Below are 15,800 nucleotides of genomic sequence, written 5' to 3'. Positions count from 1 at the left end.
GCTGTAGAGTTTAAGAAATGATATAGTCTAGGGACTCATTACAAATACATTTAGTCTTTTATCTTTTATTATTTCTGAAATTATAATCTAAAATCTGTTAAAAAATGCACTCAAGACACACAGGTGCGTGTTTTACTTTACACAACCAGCCTACACAGACTCCAGTAAGGAGGACTGCTGAACTCCGTGTTACGGTACTACTGACCTTTAAAGAATGTGCCACTGTAATGTTTAGTCAACATACAAACTCCCAGGTTCAGATAATGTAAATGTCAAGATGAATATGTAACACTTACATTAAAACATAAATGTAAATCAGTACAAATTCTAGTGAAAATCTAATTGAGAAGTTATAGGACTTTGTCTCTGCCTCTCCCCCTATGTAGGTTATTGGCTCCCATTACGGTTCTGATCTTGTCTGTTGACAACGATCTTGACTAACTCCTTGCTTAATAAAAGCGCTGTATGTCTGTTTTCATGAGCGTCTGGTCGGTTTCTGTCACTTTACAATAACACAAGCCTCAAAAGTAAACAAGTCCATCTTGAATTAATTTACCTTTTGGTTATAAATTCACACAACACTTCATACATTTTTAATAGGTTATGTCCTTGTGACATTACAAGTTTGTTCTTCATGCTGTGGTGTTTTAAGATTAGTTTTATAAGGTTACCCACACAAAGGCACACTATAAGAAAACCAGTGGGCTGCAGAGATGATGCATCGTTACAACACGGACGACCTGATTGGCCAATGGGGCAATCAACCTCTCTTTAAACCAGTGTTTCTCACCCCAGTCCTCGATGCCCACCAGAGGTTTTCCTCTAACCTGAAGCATCGGGAACTTTGATAGAGCAAAACTGTGGAACTGTCAGTTGGGGGTTGAGGATTCGGCTGTCTTTTATAGACAATGAAGAAACTTTTGCAACTCTTGACTATCCAAACAGTAGAAGAATGACGTGCCTCCCCCTTTAGGACAACAAGGATCAAGCAGGGTGGACAATCTGTGTGGCTGACAGGATGACATGGATGTAACAACAACAATAATAATGCATGTTTTGTATAATGTACCTTTCATTTAAATGAAAATCTCAAGGTGCTAATGGATGGAATGTAATGCCAGACTATTGATCAAATGGCATCAATCTCATAGACACTTTAATTATTGGGTACATACTACACTAATCAATTAATTTGTCAATCAATAAAAAATAATAAAGTGGGAACCATACATGTCTCTGAGGAACTACACATTTACACAAATTATGTAAAGGTACCCTAATTAAAATGCTAAATGTATCTGTTACAATACACACAGGATAAAAACAATGTGAAAGCAAGATTATCTGACTGTTTGAACATTAAAATCCCAGATAACAATAGCTTCTAAACTTTACAGTATGTGTTTAATTGCAAGATATTTTTACATGTAAAGTGAACTCACCTGAGTTTACTCAACTCAACTAGGGTAAACAGGTGGCATGGTTTGGGGTTTGTTGTGGCTGGGTGAGGCACTTCGTATTTTTGTGATTTGATTTTCAAACAGTTTTTAGGTAGTAAAAACTGGGACCTGATGTGCTGCTTTGTCCTCTAGAGGGAGACAGAGTGCTGGTGGCTAACAGATTACGGGCTATGTTGGTATACTTCTCTCTCATTAATTTGCTTTTTTGTTGTAGCATGTTGTTTACAGGCCTGTAGAATTAATAATTTTTTTATATGAACTCCTCATGAGATCTCAATATAAAGTGGCTTTAGTAGGATTTTATAATAAAAACAAGATTAAGTACTAACGTGTTCTAGTGGAAAGACATCTGTGCAGATGCTGATAGACACAGATGCACTATCACAGCTCACTACAGAAGTGCTGATTTGCTGAAGAGTTTGTTGAGCTACAGCAAAAAAGAAAACAAAGAGACTTGATGATTTTTGTTATGACCCTGTGCAGGCTGTGAACTACACCCACAGTAATGAAAGAAAAGGCACACTAAATAATCCTAACAAAAAGAAACATACAGAAGACTACCCTAGCTACCTAACACATAAACATAAGACTACCCTAACTACCTAACACAAACAGAAGACCACCCTAACTGCCTAACACATAAACAGAGGACTACCCTAACTACCTAACACAAACAGAGGATTACCCTAACTACCTCACACCCATAAACCCCACACCCCAGAAAAATGGAAGCCACTCCATACCACCTGTATGCAACAAACTACCATACAGCAAACAATATTTACACTGTCTATAAATTATATACAAGGGATGAAGCTATGGTTCAAGAACCAAATGGGGAAACAAGGTCATACACACAAATCATACGAATACAAACACAAGCCAGAACAAATGTCTGCAATAACCACCAACAACTGCCTTCCTGCCCAACTGCCTCCTTCTTCTTTTCTGCATCTGGGAAACCTTTATGAAGGACGGGCCAGCAGGTTGGTAGACCTGAGAGGAACAGAAGAGTCAAGGTCAGAAAGGGTGAGGAAACCTGGAATCAAATCTGGAATCTGAAATGCACCTAGGAAAAAGAAACATGCACACACACACACACACACACACACACAAACACACACACAGTACCTCCTCCTCCTAAGCCCTGCCCTGGTCCACACATATGGGCTGGATGTAGTTGGACAGCGTTGGTTTAATGGTCAGCTGCAGCACTGCTATGTTGTTTTGTGAAGTGTTGCTAAACGTGACGTTTGCATTTCAGTAAAGTTTGCCACTTTGATGGACACCTCATTGGAGTTGCTGTCATTCTGCATGAGGCGGCCCAGGATCACAGTGCAGTCAGAACCGTTGGTGGAGCTGCAGAGAAATGCAGACCAATCAAAGCTCAGAGCTGCTGCCCATGTGCATTGATGTGGTCCTGACCACTGACAGGTGGCTTTTGTTTTCTAATTGTTTGTTTGGTATTATCTGCCCATGACTTTTACCCAGAGAAGCAGTCAGCAGAGCTCATAACAAACTGGGTGGCAATCAGCGTTCCTCCACAGATGTGGGTACCATTACGCTGAACGCTGGCTATCCATGGCCACATGCCAACAGACACCAAGCCAGTGCCTACTCCTGAAAGGTTATGCAGGTTGGGATTGCCACATACAACTGGAGAAAGAGAAGAAATGAAGGCAACGGAAGGCTGACAGAAGAGTGCAATTCATCCATGAAACAGTACTTGCAGGAACTGTAGTGGTAATGTTGGCATTGGAGGTAACATTAGCAGTAGTGGTATTTGCAGCAGTAGTGGAAATGTTGGCAGTATTGGTAGTGGTGACAATAACAGTGACAGGATCCACACCTACATGATGTAACTCACATTTCTCTGCAAAAACACTGCTACTGATAAAAGCCTTAGTTTCTGATTATGTATTGTAAATGCAGAGAGTCTTGTGTGGGCCGGTAGTTGTGGTGGTTTTCGGGTGGTCATGGTGGTCATCATGGTCACCAGTGGTGACTGGAGGCAGGTTGCTGCTGGATACACTCATGTGCACACTGGTGGCTGTAGTGGTGTTTGTGGTACTCGTTTTAATTTTAGCAATAGTGGTAACTGAGGCAGTAGTAAGGTTGGTAGCTCTAATGATGATGTTGGTATTAGTGGTATTTGTGGAAGTAGTGGTGACAGTAACAGTGACAGGATCCACACCCACAGGATGTATCTCACATATATTCTCTGCATTTCACAGGTAAACATGCCACGCTGCTACTGTTGAAAGCCTTAGTTTCTGATTATCTAGTAGAGGAAATGGCAGAAAAATTGTCATCCAGCTAGATTTTTGAGCTTCTCTCTATAAGTTTTCAATTTAAATTATCTTTATTGGCTTGGTAAAATCATGTTAAATTACCAAAACATTTACAGATAAACAGAACTAACATGTACACAAACACAGATCTCTCTCCTTTTCTTGCCCACCAGGGGCAAAAAATAAATATATATATATATATATATATATATATATATATATATATATATATATATATATATATATATATATATATATATATATATATATATATATATATATATATATATAAACAAGAGTTTTGTGAACCCCAGAAGTATTACAGGGATTTCTGCATAATCTAGTAGTCCATCAGCACTCAATAGCTGAAATACTTGCACCCCACCGCCCAAATCCATTTTCTGTAGAAAAAAAAGGAAATACACAGGAACGTGTGTTATTAACTTTTGTTATTAATAACTTTGTTATTAGCATAATACATCAAAGTGAAGTCACTTTGTGTCTCATGTCCACTAGTGGCTGGCTGAGGTACAACTTTTGAACCGGCTCGGAAGACAACTCTGATTTCAAATTACACAGCTAATATTTTTTGCCAATTGTGTTCTGTCAATTCTATAAGTTCCCCTCACGTTATTATCTCTCACAAGATTGTTTTATATTAAGCTTCACTTGACACCTTTTTTGTCTTTGACTGTTTTAATAACGTTGGCTGTTCTACTTACATTTCTGAAGTAAATGTCCAATCGAACAGTTTTTGGTCTCAAGTTCTTTTTAGTTTGCTAAAGTAGCTGTCTGGCTAAGATGCTAGCGATAACGTCTTTAATGTTAGCAAACCAACTTGCTAGCTAGGTAGCTAGCTTACTTTATTAGCTAGCTAGTTTGTCGAAATATCGCTGAAGCACTTGGCATCAAACTTTACTTCGGGTTTGAGTATTAAAATATTGTTTGTCTTGTCACATCAAATTAAATAATGTGAACGATATCCTGTAATTAGCTAAAGTAAAAATAATAGGCGATGATTAAATTTCACATCTTGAAGCACTGAACACGGAAGATATGGTTAAGATGCTTCATGTAAGTTTATTTCGCTAGTTGGCTAACGTTAAATGTCAGATACAAAGAAATGATGGCAATGAAGGCACATATTTGCGGATGATCACAATGAAATCAAAGTTTCTAATTACGACTAATGTATAAGAACGTAACTCAATCAAATTAAAATGTATTTGTCACATAAAGCTAGCAGTGAAAAGCTTTGACGACGACTGTGCTCACATGAGTAATGTAGAGACAGACTAAAGGTATAAAGGTAGTTATATTATCCAAGAGAAAAATATGGATTGTAGTTACAACATATACAATGTATATATACTAATGTAAATAATATAGGGTATAGGGATTGGCATTTGTGAGCATTGGGTGGAGTGTAAAGTGCAGTGTTTAGTTGAGAGCAAAGTTGAGTAGAGTGCATAGATGAGTTTAGTTTGCAAGGAGCAGAATGTGCAAAGTGAATATGCACCATAATATTGTGCAATTGAAAAATAGGTAATGAATATGTGGTTATTAATATATAGTTATTATGAATGAATAAATAACTAGCGGTAACAAATAGATCCTTACATGAATGTGTTGGTCTAACTGCTGATGCCAATCACCGAACTGCATTTCACACTGACTGCTTTCATCTATCTAGCCCTTCTCTCATTCATCCCTCAATCTTTCCATAGGAACCCATTGATTTTATAACTCCTTCAGCTGTAAAGATGGAACTAAATTTGCTGTACTTTTTGAACTACTGGGAACTAATATAGTGATATTCAGTTAACATAGCCACAGATTTCAAGATGTTACAACAGGCTTTGTCAAGCCAACTCAGTTTATTTACTTCTATTTGCCCAGTGTGAAGGTAGCCTGCTTTATAAGTTGGAGTTTGAAATCTCTTGCTCATTCAAGCCTAAATACTGCTACAGTTATTTACAATAAAAGCTTAAACAACTATAAATAACCTTTAAACACAAATATCTCCTTAGCTACATTTACTTCTAAATGTAAACGTAATTTTAAAGAACCAATTGAAATTATTTGAACCATGCTATGAGATGATAAATGTCCACTGTGGGACCAATGCTGGATGTTACTGAATGTCCTGTGAACATATGTTTTGGACCACAGTAGGCCATGTAGTGGATGTCAACAACAGCTTAGGAACATTCTACAGTGAACATTATAAAAATACATCAGAGAATGTCCGGGGATGTCCATTGTTTGCTGGGCTATGTATCATCCCTGAGTAAGTTACTCTAAGATGTCATTCTTGAATGTTCTTTGGTTCACAGTACGCTTAGACCACAGTGCACTTAGCCTAACTGCCTTCACCATATAGCATTTGCCATAGATTTGTTATCTTATTTTTCCCAGCAAGCAACTGACGTATAATCTTGCGTTTTTAGATGCACAATAATGGATAGTGTTACTCACTGGTATTTAGCACGTGTGTGTGTGTGTGTGTGTGTGTGTGTGTTTGCTTTTAGAACCACACACAGTTCAATCCACTGACAGCAGTACACCATAGCTAAGTAAATAGGCAACTAATCTACCAAGAAAACCAAACAGTATATTACTGATTAACAGGAATTTAGCAGTAAATAGCATAAGAAATTAGACATAGGTAAGCATATACAACATAAACATCCTCATTAATTTTAAACAAATGGCTAATACAAGTCTATGCATAAACATATCACAAAGTATACTAGGCTACATATGCATGACATTTTTGGCAAGCGGTTTTAACATTTATTGATCTGAACAGATGTACATTAGATATCTGTAATTTATGAGTAGACATAATTCAAGACACCTCTAATTACATTTTGAATAGAATGAATGACCTCATGTTTGCAATTGAGAGACTTAAGGTGTACGGGAGCTTCAAATCAAGATATCTGAAATTCATTATAGTATGGTAAACCGTTTTAGCTTTTATTCCTATTTTTCTTAATATCAAGAATTACATTTTTACTAGTAAAAGTCTAATTTCTACTAGTGATGATTCCCTACTTTTCCCATTCATTTTAATGGGGAAATACCTTTTACTAGTAATAATTGAATAATTCCATTTTTAATAGTAAGAATTCAATTTAGGATATCAAGAATTCAATTTGAACTAGTTATAATAGTATACAAAGCATGCTGAAGGGTCTCAGTAGCATTTTTCTGTCTTTAATTTTCTTTTTTAGGTTCATTGTGTCATATCTCTGAAGCACTTGGCATCAAACTTTACTTCGGGTTGAGCATTAAAATATTGTTCGTCTTGTTATTAGCTAAAATAAAAATAATAGGCGATTATTAAATTTCTTATCTTGAAGCGTCCTGAATATGGAAGTTATGGTTAAGATGCTTCATGTAAGGTTATTTAGCTAGCTGGCTAACGTTAAATGACCGATATTTTGTTATCTAAGATAACACATTATAAAAATATATAACATATTTATAGAATATTATAAAAATGCATCAGAGAATGTCCAGGAATATCCATTGTTTGCTGGGCTGTCTCTCATCTTTTTGGTTGTGTGCCCTTAAGAGTAAGTTACTCTAAGATGTCATTCTTGAATGTACTTTTGTTGACAGTACACTTAGACCACAGTGCAGTTAGCTCAGATTTAACTAACTTTATAGTGAGTTATCATCACGATTAGCATCTAACTGCCCAACTGCTAGCATTCGCCATAGAATTGTTATCTTATTTTTCCCAGCAAACAACGAACGTATAATCTTGCGTTTATGGATGCACACTAATGGGTAGTGTTACTCACTGGTATTTAGCTGTTCAGCTATTGTTTTTGTTCTAAGATGTGCACCTCTCTCTCTTTCTGTCTGTCTCTCTTTCTCTCTGTGTCTGTCTCTCTCTGTCTGTCTGTCTGTCTCTGTGTGTGTGTGTGTGTGTGTGTGTGTGTGTGTGTGTGTGTGTGTGTGTGTGTGTGTGTGTGTGTGTGTGTGTGTGTGTGTGTGTGTGTTTGTGTGTGTTGAACCACACATGGTTCAATCCACTGACAGTAGTACACCTTAATTACATGTACGTGTACTAATTCGGAATGTAATGTTGCATCAAACCCAGCTGGGTTGAGATCTATGCGGATGGTAGTATTTCTTTTCCTACAATGTGTTCCAGGTTTTCCTTTGCATTTTAAAGCATTTGAGATAATTTTAGCTGAGCAGCCAATTATTTTCTGCACTTCTTTATGTTTTCCCCTCTCCAATCAACTTCTTGATCAAAGTTCTTTCTCCTTTGGTACATTGTCTGGAATGACCCATTTTACTCACTGATCAAGGGCTAAAACCAGCAATGTTTGCTGCCCTCCTTCTTTAAATAAAGGCCATAACTGACACCTGTTTCGTCATAGAATGAATGACCTCACTAATTGAACTCCACACTGCTATTAATTTGAACACGCCCCTTTCATTAAATGAGTCAATTACACCCAATTAGCAGCGTGCATGTCATGACTGTTGATTCTGTTGGCTGCCCATTACTCCACTACACCTAGTTATGAATTTTTTTCCCATGTTGTATTATCTTTTCTGCCAAAATCAGTAATTAAATACATTAGTGATGTTAGACTGCTATTATTTTGCATATAACTGTACATGCACATCTTTCTGGTGACATTCTCCTGAAACTGTCATCTACCGCAATGCTCACATGCTCAGCAGCAATTGCAATTTCCCTTCTTCGTCTCCATTCCCTGGCTTGGGCTTGGTCAGCAACTACTAGCGTTGTGTCTACAATTTCACAAGCCCTATTAACACCTGTATTAGTTTCAGTCAGTATCATTGCTCTTTGACTCTTCACATGTGGGTGTTTAGGAAGTTTTTTTTTTAATTTCTTTATGAAATTGCTAATGTTTAGCAATGGCTAACAGGATGTTAAAGTGAAGTGAAAAGGTAAACTTGTGTTGCATCCACTGGCTGAGTCATATCATCGGCCTATGTTTTATGCTTTTTAGTCTAAACATAATGTTTGTTTTTTTATGTATTTTTAAATTTCTAAATGATTGTGTTGACATGTTAAAAATGGTAAATACAAAATAAAACACTGAAATTTTGCTGGTGGTGGTGTAGAATTTCATCATATTTTCTTAGAAATTCATTGCTCTCTCAATTCTATCCACACACTACATTCCCCATGTCACATTATTACCCTTGTATTCCCACTATTACCTTTTGTTTAGTTTGCTGAATTCATTAAACAATTGCAGGAGATATTTACAGATCATTTGATGTCACCCTGTGTATCACCCCATGCATCACTCTCTTTATCACCCTGTGTATCACCCCTTGCATCTTTGTCACTCCATGTATCTCTGTCAGTTGTTTGAGGATGTTATGACCTACATGTTCACTAATCTTTGTAGGACACCCACACCTATAGTAGCAGGCTATGGGAAATCTTTTATAAACACTTCTAGTAACTTTTCTTCTAAGGTCCTCTACCATCTCCTTTGATTGGGTCATAGACAATTCTGTTGTGCAGCATATTTACTTGGCAGGGCAGGGCAGGCTCACATCTAATTGGTAGGACCAACTTGATCAAATGACCTTTTAAGCGCAATTTTCCCAGACCTTCAGTTTTACGTAAATAACTTAAAGCACCAAAACCATATCTTTAATAAATATATAGTGAAGTAAAATGTTGACTTTTTTGTTTGTTGAATAGGTTTATTTGTATTATTTTCAACAAGAAGACCAGATCCATTCAGAACCCATTCATGCAAAAATCCTTTTCTGCAGCTTTACACAGTTATCAACATGCAGTCTCTGTTATTTTGCATATCATTTTAATGTTCTTGTGCCCATACATTGTAGCTGGGTTTACCTTTCTGGTTAGTTTGCATATTGAATATGCTACTTTCACATGTCTCTATTTCTCTCCAAACTTTTTTACTGAATGCTGTACCATCTATTATCAAGTTTATATTACAAAAGTTTTTTACATTTCTTTTATTTCATAAAATAATACATTCCACTCAGTTGTAAGTTGCATCCTGGAACACAGAACAAAAACAATGTCTCATGAAGTTAACATATTTTATTTATTTTACCATACACTCAAGCAGGATTATACAATGATGAAAAGATGTATATGAGAATATAGCATATATACATAGTCAAATCTTTTTTATCTGTAAATGTATTGTGTTGTTGTTCTGGGGGGAAAAAAAGTGTTGTTTTTGGAATAAAATACTTTTGTGGTCACATTTAAACTCAAGTACTCCAGAATAACACGTTTAGTTAAGTTCAGTGGTTCTCAATGACATATTTGCTCCCTCATTTTTATGAGGTTGTGGTGGAAAAGTGGGAGCACATCAAACACAGACAGCTTTATGCATTGAGTAGTAAAAAAGGTTTATTGAGTTCTGTCTCCTGTATGACAGAGAAGGAGAACTGAACCGCAATACAGTCCCTCTCCCCTTATACACAGACAGTGGCAGTAACTCCCAAAGCGAATAGAAAAGAAGAAAAAAAATGACTCCTACAGTGTATCTGCTTATCATGCTTTGGTTAGTCTGAGTGCTGAAGGCTTCCTCTATCTCTATGGTTAGAACAGTGCGTGCACCTGCTGATTCAGCATAAGAAGAATGCATGCGAGCCGCTGATGTCCCTGACTCACACGCTTATCTGCAGATTGTTATGCTGTGACTATAGAAACATAAAGCAAAGTAAAATAAAGCAAAGTAAATTTCCACGACATCTCCCCCTTTGATTCTATATCACACATGATCACACGTTTATTCAGCAAATAACACTACGATGTCTTCATGTGAGTCACCAGCACTGCCCGACTTGGAGAGTGGAATGTCTTCACAGACGTGGGGTTGGTCATTGGCATGACCACTGAGAGCTGGCATGGTAAACACACTAGAAAAATGTCTGACATACACTGACAAAAAAGGATGTAAACACAGAAGAAGAAGAAGAAGAAGAAGAAGAAGAAGAAGAAGAAGAAGAAGAAGACGAAGAAGAAGGGGTAGAAGGATGGACAACACTACAGCCGCTAGGTTCGCTACCCAACTGGCCAACCAGGCCGTCAGCCAGTCCCAGAATCCACCTGGAACTGCAGGCGGCGGATTGATGGCAGATCACATATGATTCATATAATCAGTAATATTAGCGCTGAGATCTGGAATGTAAAAACAGCAGGAAGTGTTAATCATTTTACACACTCCTCCTTCCTTCATGGTCAAGAGATCTAATACCATTCTATGTTGTAGAACCGCCACCCTTATAGCTTGTTGTTCTAACTTTAAGGCATCTATGGCTGCTGAGGTGTCATTGACTACCTGCAGTAACTGATAAGATAATCCATTGATCTTTTGAAGGGCTGCTACGGTCCCCAGTCCTGGAACCAAAGCCCAGCCAATAGTTACCCCCGGAGTAGTCCATGGGTCCCTCAGGATTCTACCACTATAGTCTGTGCTGGTTATGTCTCTCTTCGCCCTGTGCTGCTTGGCATAAGGAAGTGTAAACACCTGCAGTGTGGTAACTGCAATGTTTCTTTATATCAATACCCAGATGTTTGGTTAGTTCAATGAGGCCTTGATGTATGAACGGTGTGCCGTTGTCACTTGAGATACGCTTTGGTAGGCCCCACCTAGGAATGATTTCCCTTAGGAACATTTTAGCTTCTACCGTTTGTGCGTCTTGCTTGGTAGTGGGAAATGCTTCTACCCACTTGCTAAACATACACACGCACACCAGCATATACTTCTTACCTTCTGCTTGGGTTAATTCAACAAAATCAACCTGCCAATGTTGAAATGGTTCGGTTGCTGGTGGGTGACCCACTACCCACAAACAAGACAGCTGGAACAAAAATTTTGGGTAAGTGTGAGTCCTGGCGCAAACCAGTACTTTACTATGCTGTCCACAATTCCCCCTTTGCTCATATGGCTATGCCCATGAGCAATTCTGATCAGGCCCTGCATGTATGATTTGGCTAGGCAAGGTTTGCCCGTAGGTGTGTGTGTCCAAGCACCATCATACACTGTGCAGTCTAGTTGTCTCCACCTGGTGCGTTCGGTGGCGGTGGCCCTTGACTGAATCTCCCATAATGGGGCCTGCGGGGTAGCAGCGGTTTCCTTACTGCTTGCACAGCAGTTTTGGTTGCGGTTGCCTTTGCTACTTTGTCTGCGAAATTATTCCTCTTGCTAATTTGATCTTCTGTGGTTCTGTGAGCTGCACATTTAACAAGTGCAATTGTTTTTGGCAGCAAAATGGCTTCTAGCAGTGTATTGACAAGATGGTGATGTCTAATATATTTACCTGAGCTTGTCAGACATTGCCTATGTTTCCATATGGCTCCAAAATCGTGAACTAACCCCCAGGCATATCTGGAATCAATATAGATGTTAACAGTTTTGTCTGCAGCTAGTTTACATGCTTCCGTCAGTGCTACTAGCTCTGCAGCTTGTGCTGAATAGGAAGATGGCAATACTGCTGTTTTGAGTATTTCATGATCTGTTACTACAGCATATGCTGTCCTATTGACCCCTGTGTCATCCCTGTTTGCTGACCCGTCCACATAGAGGCATAGGTCCGGATTACTTATGGCTTCTTCAAAGAGATCAACCCGCGGTGTACATACTTCAGCTAAGACTGCTGTGCAGTCATGTGGATCTCCATCCTCCTCCGTAGGAAGGATTGTAGCTGGGTTCAGTATTGTACACCTTTTGACAGTTATGTTCGGCATGTATAAGAGGGTAGTGTGGTATCGCTTTAGGTAGTGAAATCATAGCTTGTGCTCGGTTTTGAGACAGCCTGTGTGTATTTCCCTTAATGATGTGCCCCAAGAAAGTTACTTCCTCTTTACAGTTCTGTAATTTTGCTCTACTAGCTTTATGCCCTTCTGCAGCTAAATGTTTCAACAGGCATAAAGTGGCTTGCTTGCACAACTCCTCGGTTGGCGCTGCTAATAATAAATCATCCACGTATTGCAGCAGAGTTGTGCCTGCAGGAAGAGTAAGACCTTCTAAGCTTTGTCTTAATGCTGCATTATAAATGGTTGACATTTCACAATAGCCCTGACAGAGGCACGTATGCGTGTAGGGTTTTCCTTCAAAGGAAAAAGCAAACCAAAACTGGCTATCTGGATGTACCGGTACGCTAAAGAAACGCCAGATCCACGACGGTGAACCATCGACTGTCATGCGGTATTTGTGATAATATGGTGTGTGGATTTGGCACTTCAGGCGCCCTTGCTTGTACTGCTGCATTTACTGCTTGTAAATCTTGTACAAATTTCTACTCATCACACTCTGGTTTCCTAACAGGAAATATGGGAGTACAGACAGGCGAGGATGGGCATGGTATTATTACACCGGCGTCTCGAAGGGATTGGAATACTGGCCTAATACCTTCTATAGCCTCCCTTTTCAACGGGTATCGTGGTTGTCTCGGTCTGTATTTGCCCTTTGGCGTAATCTGTACTGGCTCACAATTTTTGATTAATCCCACATCATTTTTCCCTTTAGCCCATAAGATATTCAGTACTTCGCTCAAATAATTATCATACTCGGATTCCGATGCTACAAAGTTAGTCAAGGATACACTCTGATGAGGTGTGGTAAGCTCTGCAGTTCTGTTAGCAGTAATTACATACGGCAGAGTCATTCGGAATGCATCTACTCCTGCATTATAGTGAATAGTGGGTTGTTCAGTGGGTTCCCATCTGTGGAGATGACTCATTCGTCTTATCCACGGTCCCACCTCCCGCCATTGTCTAAAAGGATTATTTCTTCCTAGTGAGACATGGGGGATGGAGTACTCAACATCATACCGTTTCTGTTCATCGGACAGTTCAGATTGCGCAGCTACAAAATCATCATCCCAATACAAATACTTAGTTATAATGGTCTCTAGGTTTTTATGACGGAAAAAAGCTTCCGCGTACTGCTCGTCTGGACCATCGGAAACATATGCAGTCACTTGCAAATATTCAGCATTCTTATAGTTAAACATGCCCATAATCACCCTTCTGGCCGTGTCAATCATGTGTTCGGCAACCCCCACTCGTAGATATATCCCGGCTCCCCCTCTCCCAGCTGCACCATCTGTGCACTGGCTTCACCTTCTGCAAAGGTAACACTGAGTCCCTTTGGGGAGCTTACTGAAGTACAACTCAATTTGCACATCAAATCTTGAGCCAGCAGGTTGATCGGGCACACAGAGGAAATAAGGAACACATGTCGAAATTTTCGTTCCCCCACCTGACATTGGAGAGGCACAGACATTCTTTCATGCACCACCTTTCCACTCGTACCCATTATAGACACTGTCCTGTTGGTAATCGGCACATTAATTCCCTTGGCTTGAATTACTGAGTGTGTTGCACCGCTATCTACTATAAACTTAAATTGTTTGCCGTTAATGGTTAAAATGACTTGGGGTAATGCTAGGGGTCCCTTACTTAATTGCTGAGAATACATAGAATAAAAATCTGGCACTTCCCTTTTTTCTGATGGGGTTGGTGGTCCCTCACAGCCGTCCCACCTCTCCTCCGCCCGTCAGTCCACCTCTTCCAGATTGTTTCTCACGGCTTGGCCGTGTGGGTCTGGACAGTCTCTGAAAAAATGTCCTTCTTTTCCACAGTTGTAACATCAATTTCTCCATGACATGTCTCTCCCTCCTGGAGCATCTTGCTCCCTTCCTCTCCCCCTGGGAGCCACCTGTTGCACATACAACCCCACCCCTCCTCCCTCCACACTGTGCAGATTATTTTATGCTGGTGTATCTTTAGTAAAACCTTCCAGTGAAGCTTTGCTAGTGGAAAGGCAAATAATCAGTCATGAAACTATATCCAATAAGACTTTTTTTTCAATCACAAAGTTAAAGGTGTCCTGACCTCAATAAATTATGAAAATATTATATAGACTTATCACAGAGTCTATGTTCACGTGCTATGGCCTGCCGTGTGCAGTGGGAGTTCATCGTCTTGTTTATAACCACACCCTCTTCGTTAGCATACACCTGCAGCAGGTTATTCTTGTGATGTCTCTGTGTATTTAAACCTCTGTGGGAGAGTGTATCTTTGTCGGTCTTTATTCTTGTTCAAGTTTATGTTCACTTTAGTGTTGCACCTTTTGTTTGTAAGCTGTTGCTTGTGTTCACTTTCCTGTTTCTTGTGAGTGCCAATGTGTTAGCTATTCCTGTGTGTTTAATAAATATCTGTTTGCGTCAAGAGAGCCTGTGTGTCCTACTCCTCGCCCTGCGGCACTCGGGCTGTTACAAGACTACAGTGGAGAAAGATCCCTTTAAAGGTTTACTCCTTCATTTGTTATTTTAGGAAATTGATGTGGTTCTGTTTTTTCCGCATTTTTTCAATGATGCTCACACATACAGCTTTTTATTACTTTGTTAGTATTTGACAAGTGAAAAAAATGAGTCAAAATGACCAGTGCACTCAGCATTCTATCATAGTCAGGCATTATAATATTTCTACATATGGATTTGACAACATTAGATGTTTTACTGAGAATAAAACCAATCTGCAGTTTAACTTGACAGCTTACATATGTTGATTTATATATTACAAATAATAAACTTAGTGGTCATGAGGACGACTGCTGGAATGAGGAGCAGGTCTATCCGGATGTGAACAATGAAAATCCAGGAGCAGTGATGGATCTAATGCATCTTTCCTGGGAAGCCAGCACCTCTCCATCATTAATAAATGACTAGAAAACAGAAGGGGCATTGGCAAGGGCATACCACATAACTTGATGCTCATGGTGGCCAGAATTATTGATGAAGCAGATCTTCGACTGTCTCCCTCCTTTATTCTGACTAAAATGTAGATACTCCTCAGATCCAGCTTGTTAAAGAACCAGCCCCCTCTCATCTGCTCTAACGCTGAAGGAATTAGTGGCATAGGGTAAGGATACTTTATTGTGATTTCATTAAGAGCTCAATAATCAATGCAATCAATTCAGACCACCATCCTTCTTAAAGATGAAGAAAAATCCTGTCGCTGCTGGGGATGAATAGATACTCG

Source organism: Electrophorus electricus, chromosome 3 (assembly GCF_041902795.1).
Source record: "Electrophorus electricus isolate QZ-2024a chromosome 3, ASM4190279v1, whole genome shotgun sequence".
Classification (NCBI taxonomy): domain Eukaryota; kingdom Metazoa; phylum Chordata; class Actinopteri; order Gymnotiformes; family Gymnotidae; genus Electrophorus; species Electrophorus electricus.
The sequence above is the reverse complement of the archived record's forward strand: the minus strand, read 5'-3'. Positions refer to the sequence as shown.